The sequence below is a fragment of the Myotis nattereri genome, assembly GCF_964212035.1.
Source record: "Myotis nattereri genome assembly, chromosome: 9".
NCBI classification, from domain to species: Eukaryota; Metazoa; Chordata; class Mammalia; order Chiroptera; family Vespertilionidae; genus Myotis; species Myotis nattereri.
The window spans coordinates 19,490,073-19,509,764 of NC_138084.1; the positions used below are offsets into that span (position 1 = coordinate 19,490,073).

Here is a 19,692-nt window from a genome sequence, read left to right on the forward strand (position 1 = left end):
AAGCCCAGGACCAGACGGCTTCACAGGGGAGTTTTACCAAACATTCAAGGAAGAACTAAAACGTATCCTCCTCAGACTACTACAAAAAATTCAAGAGGAAGGAACACTTCCAAGCTCATTCTATGAAGCCAGCATCACCCTAATACCAAAACCAGGTAAAGACAACACAATGAAAGAGAATTACAGGCCAATATCCCTCATGAACATAGATGCCAAAATCCTCAACAAAATCTTAGCAAATCAGATCCAGCAGTACATCAGAAAGATCATACACCATGACCAAGTAGGATTTATCCCAGGGATGCAAGGATGGTACAATATCCGCAAATCAATAAACGTGATACATCACATAAACAAATTGAAAGAAAAAAACCACATGGTCATATCAATTGATGCAGAAAAAGCATTTGACAAAATTCAACACCCATTTTTGATAAAAGCTCTCAGCAAGGTGGGAGTAGAAGGATCATACCTCAACATAATAAAAGCCATATATGACAGGCCCACAGCCAACATCATACTCAATGGACAAAAACTAACACCATTTCCCCTAAGAACAGGAACAAGACAGGGATGCCCCCTCTCACCACTCCTGTTCAACATAGTACTGGAAGTGTTAGCCATTGCAATTCAGCAAGAAGAAGAAATAGAAGGCATCCAAATTGGAAAAGAGGAAGTAAAACTGTCCTTATTTGCAGACGACATGATATTATACATACAAAACCCTAGAGACTCCATCAAAAAGCTACTAGACTTAATACATGAATTTGGCAATGTAGCAGGATACAAAATTAACCCCAAGAAATCTGAGGCATTTCTATACACCAATAGTGAACTTTCAGAAAGAGAGATTATAAAAAAAAAAAAAGAAATTAAAAATGAGGAATGAGATTTGGGCAAAGGGGAAGGACAGGTAGGCAGATGATAATGAGGAAGCAGGAGCAAGATTGGCTCACATGGCTCTTGTCTGATCCCTTAAACCTGTACTGGAGGGGATGGTTCCTTGGTGGCTGCACCCTCCTCATTAGAGTTCAATTTGATGGTAGTCCTGTGACTCTTTTCTACCCTCCCCTCCCTGCAGGCAAGATAGGAAAAAAGTCGATACTACAAAAAGAACAAATATAGTGCTTCCACCTCTGAATTGGGGTCATTTTCTAAAACCTTTATAAAACTTACGTTACTGTCCTCCTTGCTCAGATGTAGAGAGTAATGTATATAAATTCTGGTCATAAAAATGTGCTCACTACATGGTAACTCATTATCACCGTGCTCGTGAGCAATGGGATGACAGGTGGGAGCTGGAGTCTGACAGACTGAGGTTCAAATCCCAGCTCAGTGGTTTACTTAAACCAAATGGCTTAATCTCTATAAAACCCTGCTTCCCAGTCTGTAAATGGGGATAATAACACTATTGGTGTTTGGGTGTTGTGAGAAGTAAATGAGGCAGTTTGTGTAAAACACCTAGAATAATATCTGACACAGAGTGAGTGTTAGCTTAATGTCATTATTGATATACTAGAGGCCCACTGCACAAAATTCATGTATGGTTAGGGTCCCTAGCAGCTGCCAGTGGGGGCCTTCCTTAGTTCTGGTGGTCAGCACATGTCATAGCGAGTGATTGAACTCCCCGTCAAACTCCCAAGGGGACACTTTGCATATTAGGCTTTTATCTCTCTCTCTCTCTCTCTATATATATAGAGAGATGCTTTCTCCCTCTCTCATTGGAATTTTAAGAGGAGAAGAGAGACCATCATGTTATAGAACAAGACGCAGCATTTTAGGTCGTTCAGTGCAGCCTTCTCATGGGCGGACACAGACCTAAAGACAGGAAGACAGTAGCTTAAGTTTACACAGTACATCCATGGCAGAAATTGGACTTGGATCCAGGGCTGCGGATGCTGTTTCCAGCCTTCCTACCATATCTGCTCTCTCTGGCTTATCATAATCAACTGCCCCTCCCCTACCATGACACTCCTCTCCAAAGGAAAATAGCTGCCCTCCCCCAGAGGAGATCTAAAGGTGCCTCTTTGGGGAGCAGTGGAGTGAGGTAGCTCTCCTGACTTGTGCCTCCCCAGCTGGGGTTGCCGGAAGCTGGGCTACAGCATCCTACTTCCTGGGCCAAAGTGATGAGCCAAGGTGTAGGTTCATAAAAAGCACCATGAATCTGAAGCCTGAAGTCCTGTTGCCGTGTAGTCTTGGGAAAGTTGGTTTAACCATTTGAGCCTCATTTTATTCAGCAATAAAATGGGGATACATTAAATTTCGGAAGGACGGAACTGCTTAGTGGTTGAAAAGTCCCTTATGTCACAATTATATGGATTCTTTACTCTGTACTAGGCGCAGCGCATGTGCTTTCATGAATTATCTCTTTTACCTCTCACAGGACAGCAGTGTGATGTTATTGCAATCGATGTCGAGACTGAGATTCCAGAGGTCAAGTGCCTTGCCCAAGGTCACACAAATAGAAATGACTGAGTCTGAGTTTGGAATAACAAGTTCTGTCTGTTTCCAGGGCCCATTTTCTTAGCCACTATGCTCTATTGTTTGGATTCCAGTCCTACTTTTACACCAAATGATTAGGGGCTGATTGTAGGGCCTCTGATACCTTAGGGGCTTCTCTTTGTTTTAGGAGGCTGACCCTTTGGAACACAGTTGCCTTGAAAGCTTCTCACAAGGACCTGAAGAACTCAGCATATTTTGAACTGGAAGTGGGGTGGTTCACTGCATGTGAATTGTGTCTCTATTTTCTATTGTTTGTGGATAATGATGTGTGCAAATAAATGGAATAGTTGCCTGATCCCCAGCATTTCTGCTAAAATGTCATCTTTTCAATGAGCCTTCCCTGACAGTCCTATTTAATACTACTCTCCTTACTTGACTCACCAATTCCCCACACCTAGCTGTTCCTTCTTTTAAAAAATTTTCATAACATTTACCATCTTCTATTATAATAGAAAATATACTTTAAAAATGTATTGTATATGTTTGTCTCTCTACTAGAATGACTGCTGTATAAGGGCAAAGATCTTTGTCCATTTCTTCGACACGGCCCCCCCCCCCCCCCCACACACACACACTTGAGCAACCAGAAGCGTGCTTGGCACATGGTGAGTTCTCAGTAGATTCTTACTGAATAAATACCAGTAAATGGTAGTTCTCTCTCTCTCTCTCTCTCTCTCTCTCTCTCTCTCTCTCTCTCTCTCTCTCTTTCTCTCTCTCTTCCCTCTTTGGTCAGAATGATTTGTGTAAATTCCTTTCAGAACAGAGCAAGTCATTGTTTTGGTCAAAGGTCAGAATTAGAATGGCTCCTGAGGAAAGAAAAACACTCCCAAATACTTACATCATCAGGAAATTGGTGAGGGGAGAACATCAGTTGCGGGCCTTTATTTCACCAGTAGTTCAGCTTTTGTCAAACATTGATCAAAGTTTCATTTTCTTATTTAGCTGAAATCCTATGAGATCTTTCTCAAATTCAGTTTTTATTTCCAGGTTGGAAGAATTACAAGAAGAACCACCTTTGAAGTGCACATTCAGTATTTTCATCACCCCAAATTATCAGCACTCAAAGGTACTGAGGCAAGATTGTCCAAGTAAGTGGCAAGAACTCCATCTGTATTAGAATTCTAAACTCAGTGTGATGGCTTTGTCCCTTGATGAGCTGTGCAGGCTAATTCTGGAATAGCTTGATTCATGTATCTTTTGAATTGATATTGATCTGGCATTAAAAAAAATGGGGCAGGTCCTTTGGAATAAGAGAAGTACTTGGAAACCGGACCATGGTGCTTGGCAGGAACAGAGAGGAAGTAGTGACTTGGCCCGTAGCAGTTTGTAGAGGTCCTAACAGTGCTTGCTCTTCACGGCTCACTGCTCACTGTCTTGCACCTAATTCCATTTGTTTATATGCACATCAAAAGAACTTCAAAGAATGATAGGGTTGATATTGGAACTCCAGGGGGCTGTGGATTAGGAGATAAGATTCCAAAATGTTCATGAACCTAGGAGCTTGTTACATTGTTGCATAATTTAGAAAAAAATAATTCTCAGTGTGTGAGTCAGACCGTTTGCTAGGCACAGTATGTACATTATGTGTTTCACAATAATATTGTGACTTTGGTGTTGAAATCCCCATTAAGTCAATAGGGAGATTAAGGCTCAGAAAGATGAATTAACTTGCCTAAGGTCTCTAGGAATTTGAACTGAGGTCTGATTTCAAAGTTTATGACCTTAAAACTCTACCAGTAGGGTTTCTCTACTGGTTTCTCTAACCATGTGGAATTCTCTGGCTCTGCGGTGAAGCTGATGAAGTTTTCAATTTGGAGCCCTTCAGAAGTATGGAAATGTCCAAGGAACTGAACTGTAGCTCTGGCTTTGCCTCTTGACTTACTGTGAAATCGTGAACTAGTCACTTTACTTATTTGACCCTCATGTTCTTCTCTTGAAAATGGGATTAACAATTTGTGCTTCTAAGGTCAAATGAAATAAAGTTTGTGAAGAATGTCAAGTGTTTTACAAATTTAGAAGATTGTTATCATTACTAAAAATGATCAAATCTAGCCATATTCACCTTGACTTATCTTTAATGAAACTTAAAAAAAATTTCTGTGTGCATTCTAGGATTCATGGCAGAGAATGGCACTGTGGTGACAGAGTTCATTCTGATGGGGTCCCAGCTGTAGGGAGAGCTGCAGATGGGTCTCATCTTTGTGGTCGGTTCTTTATCTCATTACCAGGGGGCAACCTGGGCATGATAGTGTTGAGTCAGAGTGACCCTTGCCTCCAGACTCCCAGGTACTTCCTCAGCCACCTTTCCTTTCTGGACATTTGCTACTCTTATGCTTTTGTCCCTCAGTTGCTTGAGACCTTGGATACTGGTAAGATGGTCACTACCTATGAGCACTGTGTGACCCAGTGCTTTTCGTGCACACTCTGGGCTAGTGCTGAGTGGTTCCTTTTGGCTGTCATGGACTCTGATCATTGTGTGGCTGTGTGTAACCCCCTCCTTTATGCCACTTCCATGATACCACAGACGTGCCTGGTGCTGGTGCTGGTACATATGCTAGTGGCATGTTCAATTCCTCAACCCCTACGGAGTGTACCTTCTCAGTCTCCTTCTGTAAGTCCAACCAGGTGAACTTCTTTTTTTGTGACCTTCCACCCTTGCTGAAGCTTCCTGTGGTGAGACCAGGCTATGGGAATAAGTGATCTACCTCTTTGCTTTCTTGGTCATAACAACCAAAGCATTTTAGTGATTCTTATATCCTACTTGTTTATCATTTGGACCATTCTGAAGATTTGTACAGTAGGTGGCAAAGCCAAGACTTTCTCCATCTGAGTTTCTCACATGACTGCAGTTTGGGACACTCATATTCATATACCTGAAAGATAACATGAGCAAATCTCTCGGGGAGGACAAGATTGTGTCAGTATTTTGCATTGTGGTCACTCCTACATTGGACCAATGATCTATAGCCTGAGAAACAAGGAAGCGAAGGAGGCTCTGAAGAAGAACTTTCATAGGGTGAGGGTTTCCAAGTGGAAAAAAAAAAATTAAAAGTTTCTACAAATCATCCTTTGGGCTTTTGGCTTGTTCCCTTAACACATGATCCAGAGCTCATAATTACAAAGACATATTGAGGCGGAAAATTATAGTTTGAATTTTAGTGATTTATTTATTACCTCTATGACCTTGATCCAGAAATTCTCTGCCTCAGTTTTCACATCAGTAAAAAGTTTTGCCTTGCTGTGATTATAGCCAGCATTAAGAGAGATGGAATGTCAAAGGACTTAATGAATAATAACATGCTATAAAATGTAAAATTTATTTTTCTGACCTGACCCGGGTATTGTTGAGTGTTTTCTTAGGAACCCAAATTTTTTTTTTCCTGTGAAGCTAATTTTTGCACCTGAAGTAATTACAAAACAATAGCTTATTATTTACATAGTAAGGGCAGTCACATTCTTTGGTTGCAGGTAGTGAGGTGGAAATCAGCCTTGACCAAAAACAAAACCTTTTCTCAACATTAAATCATATTCAATTTAAGTATTTGTCATGGAAAATACAGAGAAAGAAAAAATAGAGGGGAAAGGAGATGTGACTGTGAAATGTTGAACTAGAATCTGTTAGTCTACTTCCCAAGATAATGTAGAGGACCAAGACACTGTAGAATAAAAGAAAGATGTAATGATTTGCATTAATTACTAGAAACAATTTGGTCTTGATGTAGAGCTGAATTGAGTCTCACATATAACTTTTGAAATATTTCTTGATCACCAAAGATCAGAACTATTTTATTTCTGAAACATTTTCCATGGACCATCTGCCTCAGTCAACTCAAGCTGTTTTATATTCTCCCATAATGAAAACCACTATCTACTTCCATCTCCTGTAGGACATTTACTTTATTATCAGAAGACAGATAACTATGAATTCGAGTGCCACCTTTTAATGACCTCTGCATCTGCTGAAATATTACTTGGGAAACATCTCCATGGAGATTCAATCTTATTCACCATGTTAGAAAATATTTACCGACAATCTACTATGTATTGGACATAATACTAAGTTCCATCATATATTAGCAAGTAAGACAGACATGTTCCTCCTAGAGATTAGAACCCTCCTAGATATTAAACCATTACACAGTTAATTGATTTTTTTATATGATATTGGAAAGTGGAACAAAAGAAGCACAGAATATTGTTATACTACATAATAGGGTTCTGATCTACTTTGATGTGGTCAGAAAAGGCTTCACTGAGGGAACTAATATTTAAGCTGAGGCTTAAGGAATAAGTATGGCAGAATCTTGGGTGGGGGAGACTATTCCAAATGGAAAGAGTTGCAAATGCAAGGTCCTGTAAAACAGGATGCCTTGAGGAACTGAGAGACGTGAGAGGCTGCAGCATAAGGAGTGAGGGGATTTATTGTGAGATGCAGCTGGTGAATTCAGGACAAACTCGGTCACAGAGAGCCTTGCAGGCTCACTCAGGGACTTGTGGACTTGACTCCAAGAACAAGGCATGAAATGATCCTATTTGAATTTTAAAAAGATCCCTTTGACTTCAGTGTGATGGATGGAAGGAGATGGAAGGAGGCATATCTACTTCATCTAAGAAACAAATGGTGTATCCCAGGACATGGTGCTTCCTTTGCACACAATATTGTATGCTTCATTCTAGAATACATGTTAGGCCACAGAAAGCTAGAGGGAGCATGGCCATTCTAGGAGGGATTCTTGGCACAGTGGTGAAACTGGGGAAATATAGTTTTGGAGGCATCTAGTTTTTCATTGGTACACCTTTCCTTTCCTGAATTGTGACCTTCTTCAGGTATACTCAGGTACACACCATGTGTTCCTCATACAAATGGTTCCTCTTAAGAGGCTGACACATTTTCGTTAACCTCTGCTATATGCCAGGTTGTGCTAATAGGCTGAAGAAATCACCCCTTGCAAGGCTTCTTGTATACTTAAAGGCAGGGAAAACTTTCAACTTAAAAAATGAATAAATGGGCAAAATACTAAGCAGTGGGTATGCTATTTTGGTAGCTGTGGGAGCTTGCCTCACACTCCTCCCACCTTCTACTTAGTAAGCGGCAACCAACTCTGTCCATAAATAAATGACCTTTGATACATGCATGGTATTTGATGTATATACAGTTGCTTCAGGATGCACAAAGTGGGTAAGATAAAATAAATTTAAATGTGTTTTAGGAGACTATCTTCTGATTAATATGAGAAGGCGCTGGAATAAATGGCATTTATGTTGAATTTCCAATTATATATAATAATAAACAAATGAAAATATTCACAAATTGCCTATTGTGTGTCAGGCCCTGTGCCAAGAGTTTTTATTTATCTTCTTCTTAAAATGGATTCTACACATAATCTTTTAGAAAACAGAATGTTGTGATGGTTAATTTTCTTGTGTCAATTTAACTGAGTCACAGGTGCCCAGGTATTTGGCTAAACATTATTTCTAGGTATTTGTGAGGATGCTTTCACATGAGGTTAGCATTTAAATTGGTGAACTCGGTAAAGTAGGTTGTTCTCCCCAGTGTGGGTGTGCATCATCCAATTGGTTGATAGCTTGAATAGAATAAAAGGTGGAGGAAGGGAGAGTTCATTCCTTTCCTGCATGACTGCATGAGCTGGAACACTGGTCTTCTGTACTTGGAGTGGGATTCTCAGACCTTCAGACTAACCCTCACCACTGATTTCCTGGGCCTCCTGGATTATAGGACTCTCAGTTTCCATATGAAGAATCATATGAGCCGAACCGGTTTGGCTCAGTGGATAGAGCATCAGCCTGCGGACTCAAGGGTCCCGGGTTCGATTCCGGTCAAGGGCATGTACCTTGGTTGCAGGCACGTCCCCACTGGGGGGCGTGCAGGAGGCAGCTGATCGATCTCTCTCATCGATGTTTCTGACTTTCTATCCCTCTCCCTTCTTCTCTGTAAAAAATCAATAAAATATATTAAAAAAAAAAAAGAATCATATGAGACAATTCCTTGTTACAAATCTCCTTCCATGCAATAAAAAAGCATCACCTCCAAGTCATCACATTATCTTATTATTATTAATTGTTATTACTTTGTGATAAGAACACAACATAATATCCACCTTCTTAGCAAAATTTTAAGTATACAATGTAGATTGTGGCGACGGTTTTATGGATATATACTTGTCTCCAAACTCAGCCAGTTGTCTACATTAAATACGTACAATTTTTTAATATATCCATTTGCATTAACAAAGTGGTTTAAGAAACATCTTCATAATTATATCCTAAAATCATTAAAGTAACAGAATCCAGTCTTTTTCTTTTTATGTCCTTTAGCTTTTGAATGTATCCCTTTTAGGAACTGGGTTTTGGAATTATAAACTTTTACCTGTAATACTGGCCTCAGTCTACCGAAAATGATATAGAAAAGATGAAGAAAGTAGACTTTCAGAGTTTGAACTAACCATTTTAACTCAACACATCAAGAAGCCAAAATGCCATGTTCTCATTTAGAACCACTGAAAAGTGATGTCACCAAGATGGTGGTATAAGGGACCCCACCATCTGCCCTCCACAAAGATCAGCAAGTAAGACACATCTATCCATGAACCAAGACGGCTCTGGGAGAGCTTAGGAGTCCACTTAAGAAACTTCAGCAATACAGTGGAACAAAAAAAACCCTGAGAGTAACTATACAAAAAGGTAAGCAGTAACAGCTTCATTTTGTCTGCAACGACTTCATCCCCTCAGTGCCAAGAAGCACCACCCCAGCTAGAAAGAGTCTCCTTCAGTGAGAAAGGGACGGTGGGGTGAGTGACCAGTGTCCTCTGCCTTTTAGGAACTTGCACAAAAGACCCGCTTCGGTTTTTTCCCACCCAGAGATCAGCAAATCCGAGATATAAAGAAATGGCTAGGCACAAGGAAGGCAGGCAGGGGCTTCCAGTATCAGCCACACAAGTGGGCGTGACCATGGTTCCCAGCCATCTGCTCTGCAGGAGACCCCAGCAGCTTTCACCACGGAAGAAACCAAAGGCCAGCACAGCCTCCAGGAGGCCCATGCAGATTTCACTGGTCTTCACCCACAGGCTTTCGTGGGTGCAGATGCCAGCCACCCGAGTTCTTCCCACCTCTTTACTCCATCTCCCTCCTCCAAATAGAGCCAGGGATCTGCACCAGCAGCCAGCCAGGCCTTCAGCCACGTGAGTACAAAATTCCAGTCCCAAATCCTGCAGCCGGCCCCCAATGCTATGCAAGCACTTGCAGGCCTGGCTTTTGTCACTGGCCTCCACTGCTGCAAGTGTGCTTGTGGCTAGACCCTGCAGCAGCAAGAATATACACCAACAGCCAGGGTCTGACAGCTGTTTATGGGCCTGGATCTCTCCCTGACCCCTGTTACTGGCCTGTGCCACTGGGCTCACCTGTACTAGCCCCTCCAGCTGTGCACATGCCCACCTCCAGCCTGACTCCCATCACTGGCCTCCTCTGCTGCGCACGTGCCCACGGCAAGCCTCTGCAGCCACAAGAATGCATGCCAATAGTCTTTTGACATCAAAAGCAAAGGCAAAAAAGGCAAAAATCAACAAGCAACTCTGCATCAAACTAAAAAGCTTTTGCAAAGCAAACAACAAAATAAAAAGGCAATCTACAGAATAAGAAAAAATATTTGCAAACCATATATCTGATAAGGAGTTAATGGCAAAATATATAGAGAACTCATGTAACTCAATAGCAATTAAACCAATAATTCAGAGCACCCGAATAGATATTTTGCCAAAGAAAACATACAAATGGGCACAGGTACAGGAAACAATGCTGAACATCATTAAGTATAAGGGAAATGCAAATCAAAACTATTACAGTGAGATGTTGCCTCATTACTGTTGGAATGGCTATGATAAAAAAAGAAAAGACGAGATAGCAAATGCTGGTGAGGAATTGAAGAAAGTAAATTCTTGTGCAATTTACATGGGAGTGTAAATTGGTGCAGCCACGATGAAAAATAGTTTGGAAGTTTCTAAAAATTTTTTTTAAAAACAAAACTACCATATAATCCAGCAATCCCACTTCTGGGTATATGTCCAAAGGACTGAAATTAGTACTATCTGCACTTCCATGTTCATTGATGTGTTTTTCACAATAACCAACCCATAGAAAAACCTAAGTGTCCATTGACAGATGAATATGTGACCACACACACACACACACACACACACACACACACACACACACCAATACTGTTCATCTATAAACATAAAAAAGCCTAAATTCTGTAACAACATGGATAGACCTTGGCAACATTATGCTAAGTGAAATAAGTCAGAGAAAGACAAATACTCTATGATCTTACTTTTATGCAGAATTTAAAAAGTTGAACTCCTAGAAACAGAGAGTAGATTGATGGCTACCAGGGACTGGGGGTTGGGGAAATGGGGAATGTTGGTCAAAGGCTTTAAACTTTCCATTATAAGATGGATAAGTTCTGGATCTATTGTACAGCATCGTGACTATAGTTCATAATACAGTATTGCACACTTGAAAGTTGCTGTAAGAATAGATCTCAAATGTTTTCCCCATAGCAACAACAACAAAAACAAAATGGTCATTCTGTGAGATGAAGAGTGTGTTAACTAATTTTATTGTGGTAAACATTTCACAACACATTATGTGCAGCAAACCATCACACTGTGCATCTTAAATTTGGTCAATTACATGTCAATAGAGCTAGGGGGAGAAAAGAACACCACCAATACTTTGTGATTTTCCTTTTTTCACATATATTAATTTAAATGAATGAATGCAGGTGTAAAGCCAAATTAACTAGATTATTACATAAGGGCATGGATATTGGCTAGAATGATGAAGTATAACCCACATAACACATATATTGGGCCTTTGGTTAGAGTGTATATATATTTACTTTTGTATATGGGTATGAATATCATCAGGGAGAGTCATAATGCTTTAGTTAAGATCAACAATCACAAAGAAATTATTATTATTACTTTGTCATGGAGATCTATACAGTACAGATAGAAATACCTCTTAGATTTCTTTTTCTGCCTGCCCCCCCCCCGCCCCGCCCCCACTCACAACCTATTTGTCTAACCTACAGGGAAGGGATAATGCCATCATAGGCTTGTGCAAATGACCATAAGCTGCTCAGGCCCCAGCATCACTCCTTGGATCTCCCAGATCTTTTTGGTAGCAAATGACCATAAGCTGCTCAACCCCAACTCTCACCCCTTGGATCTCCCAGATCTTTTGGGCAGCAATAATGGCAGGAGGTAAAAAGAAAATGAAGCATTATGGTTAAAAGGTTGTTTTTTGTTTGTTTGTTTGTTTGGTGATGGAATTCAAAGAAGATAAGATAGCTCTAGGTTCTTTTCTTTCAAATTTATTGGGGTGGCATTGTTCAATAGGATTATAGGATTATATAGGTTTCAAGTGATAATTCAAGGCTCTGAATCCCATTTCGCCTCATCAAATCCCCAACAGTATTTTCTCCTGAATCTTAGGTAGGGAGTGTAGGAGGATAAATCACTTGGGAAACTGGGGAAAGCTGACTGAAGTTGAAAGGAAGGAAGGCTGCCTGCCTCCCTGTGGTGCATCTGCCAGGCTGTGTGTGGAGCCCAAGATGCTTCATGGGCACTATACAAATCATCCTTTAATCCTCTCCGGGAAGAGGGCTCGGCTGTTTTCACTCTTCTCTCTTCAAAAACCAGGAACTGTTCTGAAAACTGTTGAAAAGAACATTGTGTCTTTTTCTCAACTTGCCTTTATCCTTATATAAAACATAATATTGCAAATGCACAAAAAATGACAGGGACAGCTACAGCAGAAGTGCTTCCCCCCGTAATGGAATGGACATCTGAAATCTTTCTGATTCTGCCCTTAGTAAATGTGCTTTCTTTGGGTTTTGAAACCCCATTTCCCCCAAAAGATATTGTATATATAGCCCGTCTGCACCTGTTACTTTACATTTTCACTATAGACATAATCTAAAATGTTTATTAATTCAATAAATTAACTATTTTCTAAGAGGATAATATATGTGGGGCACAGTGCTAGCAGTTTGGGAGCTCTGTCAATGAAGAAAATAGGCAAAAATCTCGTCCTTTGTGGAACATACATCCTAATGAAGGAGATAGGCAATAAACTGAATATAATAAATAAGTAAATGAAATAGAAAGCAATATAGTATGTTAAAATGTATTAAGTGTTATAGAAAAAAATGGAGACATAAATTTTATAACACGAGTAATTCCCTGTGTCAGAGATATTGGATGAAGAGCTAAGAGGTAGTTATTTCCTTTCTAGGATGAACATAATCTCAACCATATTCATTGAATAGCAACTCCTCACTTTGTCTCCAGTCCTTGAAAACCACTATTGTATTCTCTGCTGCTATGAGGTTGACTATTTCAGATGCCTCATATAAGTGGAATCATGCAGTATTTGTCCTTCTGTGACTGGCTTATTTCACTTAGCATAGTGTCCTCGGGTTCATCCATGTTGTTGCAAATGTCAGAATTTCCTTCTTTTTAAAGGCTGAATAATATTTTACTATATGCATATCACACATTTTCTTTATTCATTCATTCTTTGATAGCCATTTAGATTGTTTCCATATCTTGGCTGTTGAGAATAATGCTGTTATGAATATTGGTCTACATATATCTGTTCTAGCCCCCGTTTACCACTCTTTTGGGTGCAATACCTAGAATTGGATTTACTGGATCATGTGGTAAGTCTTTGCTTAACATTTTGAGGAATGACTTACTGTTTTGCACAGTGGCTGCACCATTTTGGATTCCCATCAGCAATGCACTAAGGCTCTAGTTTTGTCACATCCTCACCAACAGTTGTTATTTTCTGTTTTTTCTTCTTCTTTGATAGCCGTTCTAATAGGTGTGAGGTGGCATATAATTGTAGTTTTGATTTTCATTACTCTAATGATTAGTGATGTTGATTTTATTTCCTTTGTAAAAAATATACTTTTATTGATTTCAGAGAGGAAGGGAGAGAGAGAGAAACATCAATGATGAGAGAGAACCATTGATTGGCTGCCTCCTGCATATCCCCTACTGAGGATCAAGCCTGCAACCCAGGCATGTGGCAGATGGGGAGTCGACCATGACCTCCTGGTTCATAGGTCAATGCTCAATCAATGAGTAACACCAACCTGGCATGATGCTGATTTTCATTACTCCAATGAATTTCCTGCAGAGGGGCTGTTTCCATGTGTACTGAATGGGAGAGCCAGATCCCGGACACACTGACAGCAGCAGGGAGTTCATATTTAAAGTATCATGGCCAAGCGCTAGCTGGTTTGACTCAGTAGAGCATCAGCCTGTGGATTGAAGCATCCCAGGTTCAATTCTGGTTAAGGGCACATGTTCAGGTTGTGGGCTCGATCCCCAGTGGGGGTGTGTGCAGGAGGCAGCTGATCAATGATTCTCTCTCATCATTGATGTTTCTATCTCTCTCTCCCTCTTCCTTCCTCTCTGAAATCAATAATAAATAAATAAATAAATAAATAAATAAATAAATAAATAAATAAAGGAGTAAAATATCATGGCCAATATTACTTAGAAAATATCTCATTGTTTTAACTTGTATTTCTTTCATTTTTAATGAAGTTTAGAATCGTCTCATTTGTTTGCATCATTTATATTCCTTTTGTAAATTTTTTATGTGCTTTGTCGATTGATTTGTAAGAGTAATTTGTGTAATGGGGAAATCAGTCCTTCATCTGTCATTTGTGTTGCAAATCTTTTCCCAAGTTTATCTTTTGCCTTTGTTTGTGGTGTGTTTAGCTTTAAAAAAAAATGTTAAAATTTGATGAAGTTAGGTTTATCCTTTTTCCCTTCGTAGCTTCTAAGTTTCCTGTTGTGATTAGAAAGTCTTCTCTAAGATTATTATATATTTTTTAAAATATATTTTTATTGATTTCAGAGAGGAAGGGAGAGGGAGAAATAGCTAGAAACATCAATGATGAAAAAGAATCATTGATCGGTTGCCTCCTCCTGCACGCTCCCTAGTGGGGATTGGGCCTGTAACTCTGGCATGTGCCTTTGGCCAGAGTTGAACCTGGGTCCCTTCAGTCCCTAGGCCAATGCTGTATCCACTGAGCCAAACCAGCTAGGGCTAAGATTATCATATTATTCATCCATATTTACCCCTAGATTTGTTTAATTTTCTTTTTTTTTTATGCCCTAATTCTTGGATGTATCTGAAATTTATTTTGCGTTTGCTTGGGAGATCGCTCAGTAACACTGTCTCCCCTCTGGAACGTGAGCTTCAGGAAGGCACTGAGCTGTCACTGCTTGTCAGTGTGATGCCATTGCCTGGCACCTCATAAGGGTTTAGTAAACACTCCTTTAATTAGTACTGGAATGAAATTCTAAAAGATAAAGGGATGAGCTGAGTCTATCAGAAGGAAAACCTTCATCTCTGGATTTTATACTTTAAAAGGAATAAAAACAGAGTGGACCATGTCCAGGAAATAAAAACCAAGATGGTGAAGGAACTGGAAACCAAGCTAGACAAGGAGCTGGGATGCTGTCATGGAGAAAACTCACAGGGGATCTTTTCCTGTGTCTAGTAGAAAGGAGATGGGCTAGAGCCAGCGGGGGATGCTTCGGCTTTCAGAGTTGAAGGAAGAGCTGGGAATGAACTGCTCGAAGAGGGAATGGATTGTGTTTGCAGGTGGTGAGTTCTTTTTCCCTGGAGTGCTCAAACATACACTTATGGAATTCTTGGGGATTGTTGTAGAAGAGTAAAACATCAGGGACTGATTTCCCCAATAGACAAAGAGTCAAACAACAGAGCAGTGTGGGTTGAAGATAACTCCATTAGGAGGGGTGGGGAATTGTGAATCTGAGAGGCTCTGTCCTGCCTAAAGGAGCAACCACTTCTCAGCTCTAGCCAAGTGTTACCCTAAGTTAAAACAAGACTATTTTTTTCTCTAGAAAAGTTTAAAATTAAATTTTAAATGTGACATTTCTTTATTTTTAGAACACTTTTTAGAAAATGGGCCAAACCAAATTTATCTGGCTGGATGTCTCTTCTGGCCCACCAGTTTGCAACCCCTGCTTCAGATAGAAGAGAGATGCATACAGAGTATCAGTGTCTAGACTAGGTGACTTTTCAAAACTCTTCTACGCTTGGCTCTCCGGTTTCCTGAGCTATATAAACATGAGGGATTATTAATAGTGTCGGTATATCATTAGAGTATGACTCAGCATATGAGGAAAGTGGACAGAAGAAATAATTAGGGTTTGATGGAGGGAAGAGGGTCTCTGGAATTAGTCTGCTATGTACAACCGATTATCATTTTATGGCAATAAATATTAATTGCTGGTAATAATTGATTGTAAGGAAGTTATACAAGCAAGTCTTAATAAGAGAGAGTCAGGAAATATTTAAAGTGCCGAGAGAGAGAGAGAGAGAGAGAGAGAGAGAGAGAGAGAGAGACTGACTGGATGAAGGAACGCAGTAAGCAGCTCTAGATTGAAACCTCCACGTACAGGAGGGAAACTAAGAGTATAAAGTCTCTACTCCAAGCCCAGTGTCTTAGAGACACAGAGTCTTCTGCAGGTTGCCTTATTCACTATAAAGGTGGAGTGTTTGGCTTAGTAAGAAAAACCAATGCTATGGTCTTTTTGTTCTGTGATGAAGCTGAGAGAGCCTAAAAGGTGTGGGAGTTGCCATGTTTCCCAACCCAACATGATGTTAACGCATCTTTTTATCCATTATCAGGGAGGGCTAAATGCACCGCCAAGGAGAGGGTTTTCCTTCACATGGCACGTGTGGCTCAAAAGAGAGAATTTCTTCACTAACCTCCTGACCATTCTTTCTGGAGAACATTAAGAAGGAATTCTGGGAGTGAGGTCAGATTAACCATCTAGCTCTAGCCTCTCTCTGGTATGAGGTCTCGATCTCATCTTGATGTGACCTGTGTATACTAGTAGCAACATGGTCTATTTCTTGAAGGTACTATATGAGCAGTAGTTCAGAACTTTTGTAATTCAATTGAATTAATTTATTTGTTGATGTCTACTGGTATCAGATGCCGTGGCCAGTTAGGAATGAAGGCAAAAATCTGTCTTTAGATATTTATTGCTGGTTTCTTGAGAGAGAGCTTTTTATTCTCAATCTAATCTAATAAAAGACAAACATGCAAATTGACTGTACCTTTGCTATGCCTTAAGCCATGCCCACCAGCCAATCAGAGTGACTATATGCAAATTAACCCAACCAAGATGGCGGCCGGCAGCCACGGAGCTGGAGTGAGCAGGAGGCTTGGTTGCCCCAGTGATGGAGGAAGCCAAGCTTCCCGCCTGCCGCAGCCGGCTCTGAGTTCCACTGAAGGCAACAAAGTTTCAATTATAGAAGGCTAATAAATCCCAGAATAAAAAAAAGAAAAAGAAAAAAAGGAGAGGCTGGGAGCTTCCATCGCCAGGGGGCTTGGCCAACCTGAAAATGGCCCTCATCCCCTCACCCAGACTGGCCAGGCACCCCAGTGGGGACCCCCAACCCTGAAGGGGGTGTGACCAGTCTGAAAACAGTCATCAGCCCCTCACTCAGGCTGGCCAGGCACCCCAGTGGGGACCCCCACCCTGAAGGGGGTGTGATCAGCCTGAAAACAGCCATCAGCTCCTCACCCAGGCTGGCCAGGCACCCCAGCGGGACCTCCACCCTGATCCGGGACACCCTTCAGGGCAAACCAGCTGGCCCCCACCCATGCACCAGGCCTCTATCCTATATAGTAAAAGGGTAATATGTAAACTGACCCTAACAGCAGAAAGACTGGGAATGACTGGTCACTATGACACACACTGACCACCAGGGGGCAGACACTCAATGCAGGAGCAGCCCCCTTGTGGTCAGTGCACTCCCACAGGGGAAACTCTGCTCAGCCACAAGCCAGGCTGACGGCTGCCAGTACAGTGGTGGTGGTGGGGGCCTCTCCCGCCTCCTCAGCAGCGCTAAAGATGTCGGACTGCAGTTTAGGCCTGCTCCCTGCTGGCAAGTGGACATCCCCTGAGGGCTTCTAGGCTGCCAGAGGGATGTCTGATTGCCAGCTTAGGCCCAATCCCCTGGGGAGGGGACCTAAGCCAGCAGGTGGTCATCCCCCAAGGGGTCCCAGACTGTGAGGGTACAGGACGGGCTGAGGGACCCCCCCCCTCTGAGTGCACAAATTTTTGTGCACCGGGCCTCTAGTATATAATGTTTATCTATAATCCCAAGGGTTTTTAATTTTAGAGGGGTTTCTTGCCCCAAGACTTTGATAACTTGATAATAGGTATGTGCCTTTATCTCGGAAAAACAAACATTCGCTTATACAGCCAAATTTTGCAATCAAAAACATAAATAAAGGTGGGGTTTATGTTTATTTAGGGGGGAACAAAGGAAAAGTTCTCCATAATTAGAGTTTACTTTATATAAACTACTTAATTTCAGGCCTTCTCAGGGCAAGTCCCAATAAATTTTCCAGACTATTAAACTTTTATCATATCACCGTTCAATTTTTTCAGATAGATAAGGCCTGACTATGGTTATTGGATACTACTGTGAACTGAATTTTATTCCGCCCAATTCATATGGTGGAACCTAATCCTCAGTGTGATTGCATTTGGAGTAAGGAAATAATTAAGGCTAAATCAGGTCATAAGGTTGGGGCCCTAATCTGATGGGATCAGTGTCCTTGTAAGAGGAGACAATAGAGAAACCTCTCTCCACCATGTGAGGGCACAGCAGGAAGGCGGTCGTCTACAGTAAGGGAGCCAGAAAGAGAGCTCCCACCAGAATGGAACCACGTTGACACTCTGGTCTTAGATTCCAGACTCCAGAACTGTGAGAAAATAAATTCCTGTCATTTAAACCACACAGTCCATGGCATTTTGTTATGGCAGCCCCAGCAGACTAATATAGATACAGAACTTGAGGCAAAGAGAGCTTCCAAGTACTAATGAGAATGGCGAACACTTGACCTGTGTAGAAGAACCCAAATTCTTTACTGTAAAAACAAGAATGAGTGATCTTAAAGTTAAATTTCATTCTGATGCATAAAGTAAAATTTGACTGAAGGCATGCTGAGCTTTGGCAAAGTGAAGTTCTGTAAGAAATAGGAAAGAATCCTCCTTTATTTAACTGACTTTCAGAATGATGTGGCCTCTACTAGAAGAGACAAAAATAGCACGGGCATTACAGGGGGTTACAAATTAATAGCCTAATTAAGAAGATACTATTTAAGAGCAGTCTTCTGTTGTCTTTTAGAGATTTAGCCTGTCTTCTGTAATAAGAAATGGATGGGATCATTGCAATGGAACTTTCAGTTCTTGCATGCAACTTTTTGATTTATAGCCTAGAGATCCGAGAAACGGAAGCAGTGCTTGAGGAAGGCTCCCAACAGTTATTCTCACCTTCTTCGTTACCGTGTAACATGTTAACAAGCCATTATTGTTACCAGTTAGCAGTATAAGGCAAAAGTAGAAATGTCCTAACATTCCCGAGGAAGTCACCTTTCATCTTTTAGAAATATCGTATTTTGTTTGAATCTGTTTTATGTGATGATACGTAGAAAGAATATCATTTTAACAATGAGCTGTCAGGATGGTAAAACTCAGGATCTCTGACTTGCGACTCTACTAATGATGTGGTTCATGAATACATTATAATCACGATTAAACTTTTTTCGGAGGCAAGGAACAGGCGGGAGCCTTGCATTAGTGCAGCTGCCTCTACCACCCTCTGTTAGTTGGGAAAAAATCTTCCTGGGTCTTTGTGAAAGCTAGGGCACTGAAGTGAAGGGTGGTTTTATTTTCTGTAAGGAGGCAGGAAAGGCAAAGGAGTCAGAAAAATATTCACAGTTCCAGATGGTAGTACTAAGAATATAATTTAATAGCTTTTCCCCCTGCAAAATGTGATATAAGAAAAATTAAATAATGACTTCTGTAGTTTGAGAGCTTCCTATATACCGGGAGAAATTCTAGTGACATCTCTACAGTGTTGGTGGGTATTAAGCGAATGACCTTGAGTAACCTTCCATCCTTCTCCCCCACCCCCTGCCTATATTACTGCTCCAGCAGAATAGAAAGGTCATATGATATATGTTCTTCACAGAGCTCATCTGAGATGGGACATTGCTCTGAAAAGTCACAGGTACTCTACAAATATAAGAGCCCA

At 40.9% G+C, this 19,692-nt stretch overlaps 1 pseudogene across 1 annotated transcript; it reads left to right on the forward strand.

The window, feature by feature from the left end:
• The first annotated feature begins 3,301 nt into the window (after positions 1–3,301).
• LOC308524778 (olfactory receptor 9I1-like) lies at positions 3,302–9,815 on the forward strand (annotated as a pseudogene). The gene is made up of 4 exons: positions 3,302–3,355; positions 3,490–3,590; positions 4,677–5,518; positions 9,660–9,815. The product of its transcript is annotated as an olfactory receptor 9I1-like (transcript).
• Positions 9,816–19,692: the final 9,877 nt, after the last annotated feature.